We start from the raw sequence: 6,418 nt of genomic DNA on the forward strand, positions 1-6,418 counted from the left end.
CCTGGCACCACCTTCTTCTCGGGATCCTACCCGGGCTTTCGCAACACCTATTTCTCAGAAGTGGGGTGGAAAAGACGGCCTCTCTCATTGGCCGATTCGTAAGGGACTGTTCGGTCATTTGTTGCCATAACAACCCATTCAGGGAGGCCAGTGGGCCCGGGGGAGGCTATTCCCGAGGCCCAACCCAACCGATTTAAGGCTAGCTGTCAGCGGCCGGCTCTTCGACCCTCCCTCCGGATCGCTCCGGCCGCTGAGGCGCTCTGTCAATCACCAGCCCTTCCGGCAGCCAGGCGGCCGCAGCGGAAAGCCAGGGCTGAACCGAGAAGGGGCGCTTGGCGCGCCCCGCCTACCCCTGGCGCGTCCTGCGACTCAGGTGCTCCCGAGAGCCTGGGCGGGCCCCGCTGTCGCGGCCGACCGTCCCCTCCCAGAGCCGAGGGCCAGAGGGAAGCGCCGGCTTCACCCGGAAGCTCGGGAAGAGCTAGACTCGGCCCCGGCGCGCCGCTTTCCACTGCCACAGACAAAAAACACCTCAGCTGGCTGTCTAGAGTTGAAGCCCTTGATTTAGAAGGTGTGTGTGTGAGAGAGAGAGAGAGGAAAAGAGGAAGGCTTTTCTATGAGGCATGTGGAGGAGATATTTGGGAACCCAGTCCTGAGTTCTAGGAAAGCTTTCTCACTACAGCCTCACCCAGCCCCGAGCCGATAGCCCCTTCGAAACACCCCTAGGGTTCGCAGTTTGGGTCACCTAAGAAATACTACATAAATACTTGAAAGAATCTTTTCCCAGGTTTCTAAAGTCCTATTTGGAGGCTGGAAATGACGCAAAACACAGAGCATTCAAGTGCGGAGGAGCTGCCACAGAACACAATAAATGGTGGGTTTTGTTTTCGTTGAGTCGAGATAGTAATCTAAATGTAGGCTGGAAAAAAAAATAGGTATTAATTACATAAAATGTGCATTGCCCTCAGGCTACTAGGCTCTGCAGAGGTACTTGTTCCCCAGAAGAAACTGCTCTTAAAAATGAAGTAATTCCTTTATTTGTCCTATGTAAAGTTAACATTTTCGTTTCTTTTTGTTTCTTTTTGGGGTTTTTCAGCAGCTTGATTGAGGTTTATTGATACATAGTAGCACATATTTAAAGTGTACAAGATTGTTTTGACATGTGTTTTTCATTTCTTCCTAACGTGATACCGCAAATGAATGAAAGCCTAGGAGGAGAACTTACTTTTTGTTATTTGAAGCTACTAAATATTGTTGAATAAGTATTTATGAATCTCAATACCATTGTTAGTGATGATTCTTAGTTATAATAAAGTTGAGAAACTGTCAAAGTTCCTCTTTTCTCAAGGCACATGTCCGCAGTAAAACAGCCCTTCTAATAGTTTTCCTTGTAATTTTAAAGCTGAACTTAGTTACTAAACTTTTAGTTACAGAAAATACCTTGTCTTTCCTTATTTTTTAAATCATCTTAACAACCAAGTGAACGTTTAAAAAATAAGTTTTCATAGCTCTGATTTGGCTTCTATTGTGTCCCTCCGAAGCTACACAGAGAGTAAACAGTATATGCTTAGCATATAAATCAGCAAATCTATGTACCCACAAAAGACGGGGAAAACTCAAGAGTGTTATACAATCGTATTTAAATTGATTTAAATACGATTTATAAGAATACACTTTTACTTTATGTACTCCAAGAACGAGATCATCAGTATTTTTAAATATACAAATGAATGCATGAAACTTCTCCCGTGACAGGTTCAACGCCAGTTCTTTTAATGCGCTCTGCACCTACATTAAGCCCATCTCTATGCTAGGTTCATCGGTGACCATGATAGGCGCTGGGCCTGGCCCTTATCATACTTACAGCCCAATTATAATCTCATGGAATAAAATGGAAAAAGTACTACACCTGACCAGGAAACAGTGGGTTTCCCAGAGCTATTGTAAGAAATCAAACCAACTGGTTATTGTTTCTTTCCTTTTCTTTCTTTTTTTTTTTTTTTTGAGGAAAATAATTAAACTCCTCCCTTGGTTCACAGTATTTACAAGAGGACTTAACTCTTCCCCAAAAAAACCTCTGTCTTAGGAAATCAGGTACCTTTTTGATGTAAATGATGTCATCACACTAAAATGTATATACTAAACATAGAACGGAGAAGGCAATGGCACCCCCCTCCAGTACTCTTGCCTGGAAAATCCCATGGATGGAGGAGCCTGCTAGGCTGCAGTCCATGGGGTTGCTAAGAGTCGGACTCAACTGAGCGACTTCCCTTTCACTTTCCACTTTCAGGCATTGGAGAAGGAAATGGCAACCCACTCCAGTGTTCTTGACTGGAGAATCCCAGGGATGGAGGAGCCTGGTGGGCTGCCGTCTATGGGGTCTCACAGAGTTGGACACTACTGAAGCGACTTAGCAGTAGCAGTAAACATAAAAAGTCAAAAGGAAATACGGGAATGAGAATTAAAAAGCAACCCCTTTATAAACAGATAATTAGCACTTCCAGCAGGTGAAATATTATCTTTAACATGTGAATCCAGTTTGTATAAATAATATGCAGGGATAATATTTACAGTATATATATATATGAGTATATGTATGTGTGTGTGTGTGTGTGTGTATGTTAGTTGCTCAGTCATGTCCAACTCTTTGCAACCCCGTAGACTGTAGTCTACCAGGCTCCTCTGTCCATAGGATTCTACAGACAAGAATACTGGAGTAGGTAGCCATTCCCTTCTCTAGGGAATCTTCCCGACCCAGGGATCGAACCCAGGTCTCCTACATTGCAGGCAGATTTCTTTACTGTCTGAGCCTCCAGGGACAGCCCCGTGTGTATGTATATATGTAAAATATTTGCATATTTTAAATATATGTATGTATATGATTGCTCAAGGGCTTCCCCAGTGGCTCAGTAGTAAAGAATCCACCTGCACTGCAGGAGATACAGGAAATGCAGGTTTGATCCTTGGATCAGAAGATCCCCTGGAAAAGGGCCTGGCAACTTACTCCAGTATTCTTGCCTGGAGAATCCCATGGACAGAGGAGCCTGGGCAGGCTATAGTCCATAGGGTCGCAAAGAGTCAGAGGTGACTGAAGCAACTTATCACATGACTGCTCAAAACATGAAGAAAATTTGTATCCACTTAAAACATTCTTTGTTATTTAGACATTTTACAATCATAAAAGTAATGCATGCTTATTCTTAAGAATTCAAGTGCAAATATATAAATAAAAAATGAGGGACTTCCTTGGTAGTCTAATGGCTAAAACTCCACACTCCCAAGGCAGGAAGCTGGGGTGCGATCCCTGGTCAGAAAACTAGATTCCCACATACCACAGCTAAGACTCTGAATGCTACAACGAAAGATCTTGAATGACGCAACTAAGATGGAAGATCCTGAGTAGTGTAACTGAGACCAAGTGTGGCCAAATAATTAAATAAATATTAAAAAATGAAAGAAAGTTCCACTTTCTGCTCTTGGCCACAAGATAATTACTGTTCAGTATATAATGTATTTTCCATGCCTTTTTCAATGAACGTATAATAAATATGTACAGTATATTATATTTGATCTTGACAAAAATGGGTCCATTACTTTTCAAACTCAAAGTATAATGGACATCCTTTCAAGAGCAGACCTAAAACTATGTAACTCAAAGTATTTGTTTTTAAAGTTTATGGCTTAGAAATATAGCTCTCAAGAATAAAGCAATTCTGGTATTTCTAAACTAAGTTCTAAAACTGGCGTATAGTAAATATTCAAAGAACACTTGTTGACAAACCCAAACTTTCGATTTCAGTTTCGCCTTGTTTGTCCACTGTTGTATTCCACTAGCTGAAATAGGCAAATACAAGGTTAGCTGAGAACCTAGGCTGAGGCTGGACTTGATGATATGGAGTTGAGAGATAATCAGGGGGAAGAGGCTGACAATTCGAATGATGTGATCACCATGTTCCAAAAATCAGTTCATAGTTTGGGGCCTTAGAAATTTTGCCAACACCTCTACTTTTAGCAATCTTTTCACTTGTTTGCAGAAAAATATGATGATATAATTTCTCAATTTAAGTTTTACTCCCATATATTTATTTTTAACCATTCAGCATTTCTTTCCAATTGTGCTTGAAAAAAGCAAAAGAATATGCAGCAAATATATACTAACAGAAAACCTCCAAAATGTTATTTCATAACAGATTATAGGTAGCTAGATTTTCTTGCTAAAAAGTTGATTTTTTTCATTGGTCCACTCAACATGGCCCCTGCTTTCATGGAGATAGTTACATTGTATATGTGCTCAAATGCTCAGTTGAGCCCCACTGGTTGGGACCATATGGACTGTAGCCCACCAGGCTCCTCTGTCCATGGGATTCTCCAGGCAAGAGTACTGGAGTGGAGTGCCATTTCTCCCTCCAGAGGATCTTCCCCACCCAGGGATGGAAGCCTCATCTCTTACGTCTCCTGCATTGGCAGGCAGAGTCTTTACCACTAGTGCCACCTGGGAAGCCCCATTGTATATATGTAGTCTATATTTTATATATAGAGAGAGAGGAAACAGAGAAAGAGAGCCATAGTCTGCTGAGTGAGATAAGCAATTAAACCAGCGTGACAAGAGTCTTACCACACAGTGTGACAAGATAGCAACATAAACTGTGAGTGTGAAAGAAGCATGTAAATCAGACTGGAGTGCTCAGGTAAGCCCTCCCTGATTTGTTAACACTTGACAGTTTTCAAAGGCATGGCATTTGGAAAAAGGCATTCCTAGCAAAAAGACAGGTAGATCCAGGTTTCATGGGTCCCAAAACATACACAATTTGGAGACCTTCTCAGAGAAAAAGAGTGCAATATTACACATATAAAGTTTTATGGCCTATGTTAAGTGAGGTTTTGCTGGTTTCACTGTATGTCCAACCTATTTGAAGTAACCTGTTCAAACAAGGAAATGAATCTCTGAGATCTGCAACTATTTTAAAACAGATCAAAAATATATGTGTAGGAGAATTTATGAGGTAAGAGCAATTGCAAATGGCCTTTTATGAGCTTTGAAGTATAAGAAATAGGAGTCCACTGAAGGATTTTTATTGGGAAGTGGCCAGATTTTTTGTATCAAAAGATAATTCTGTGAGTGCCAGGTCTGGTTAAAAAAATTATTATATTTCTTTTAAATGTATTTATTTGTATTTTCAAATATATTTATAAATTATCAAAATTATTTCTTTCAAAACTCTTAGGGTTGCCTTTTTTGTGTATTTAAGAAAAAAAAGTGATGCTGCTTAAACAAAGGTAACTACAGTGTAAGTTTCATGGGGTGGAAAGTAGATATACATAATGTAATTTTGACATATAGTTTTGGTTGTAAAGTTTACTCTGAGAATTATGTGAATTAGGACTTCCTTGGTTGTCCAGTGGTTAAGAATCTGCCCGCCCATTCAGGAGACATGGATTCAGTCCTATCTCGGAAGACCCCACATGCCAAGGAGCAACTAAACCCATGGGCCACAAGTACTGAACCTGCAATTTAGAGCCCTCGAGCTGCAATTTCAGTATCCCACACACCTAGAGTCCTTGCTTCCCAGCAAGAGAAGCTACTGCAAAGAGAAGCCCGCACACCGCAACTGGAGAGTAGCCCCTGCTCTGCCCATAACTAGAGAAAGCCTTCGCACATCAATGAAGACCCAGCACAGCCAAAAATAAATAAATATAGATTTTAAAAAGGAATTATGTGCTTTAGTTTTAACTGCATCACATTCTAAAATTCATTTCCCAGATTACCTGGTGGCGGAAATTCTTGTGAGTCAAAATAAAAGCCCTGTTCTTCTTAGCACTTAAATCATTTTCTGGTGGTGATTTCTGCTCTGAGAAGCCAATTCATCTAATTTCAGTACTGTTCTGTGCCAAGAAATAACTTGGGTTAAGGCAAGAACAGAGCCTGTTATCAGGTAAGTGAATTAAACTGAAGGAGTGTGTACTGCATAGAGAAACCATAACTCAGAATAGTGGTTCAAAGCATGGAGTCTGATAAAATAGTTTTACTCCTTTCCCTGTAGCAGTTTCTTAACCCAATGACTCTAAAAAAAATTATCTAACATCTTTGAACTTCTGATTTCTCATATGTAAGAGGGAATTATTGACAAGTCTTACCTTGTAATTACAAGGATGGAATGAGATGATAGATATTATTGTGGACTTTGTCCTGGTACATTGACCTAGCAATCTCACTTCTAATTCCACACAAAACCAATTTACTCACATTTGGGAAATAAAGTGTGTAGAGCTTCCCAGGTGGTTCAGTGGGTAAAGAATCCGCTTGCAATGCAAGAGAGGCAGGAGACTCAGATTCGATACCTGTGTGGGGAAGATGCCCTGAAAGAGGGCATAGCAACCCCTTCTAGTATTCTTGCCTGGAGAATCCCGTGGACAGAAGAGC

The 6,418-nt window shown here is 40.9% G+C and overlaps 1 long non-coding RNA gene across 1 annotated transcript; it reads left to right on the forward strand.

Annotated features, from left to right (window-relative positions):
- Positions 1-13: 13 nt before the first annotated feature.
- Positions 14-5,800, forward strand: LOC106700794 (uncharacterized). Its single transcript, XR_001351420.2, has 3 exons — positions 14-568; positions 785-871; positions 5,425-5,800. It is a non-coding gene; the product is annotated as an uncharacterized lncRNA (long non-coding RNA).
- The last annotated feature ends 618 nt before the right edge of the window (positions 5,801-6,418 follow it).

Source organism: Bos mutus, chromosome 29 (genome assembly GCF_027580195.1).
Source record: "Bos mutus isolate GX-2022 chromosome 29, NWIPB_WYAK_1.1, whole genome shotgun sequence".
Lineage (NCBI taxonomy): Eukaryota > Metazoa > Chordata > Mammalia > Artiodactyla > Bovidae > Bos > Bos mutus.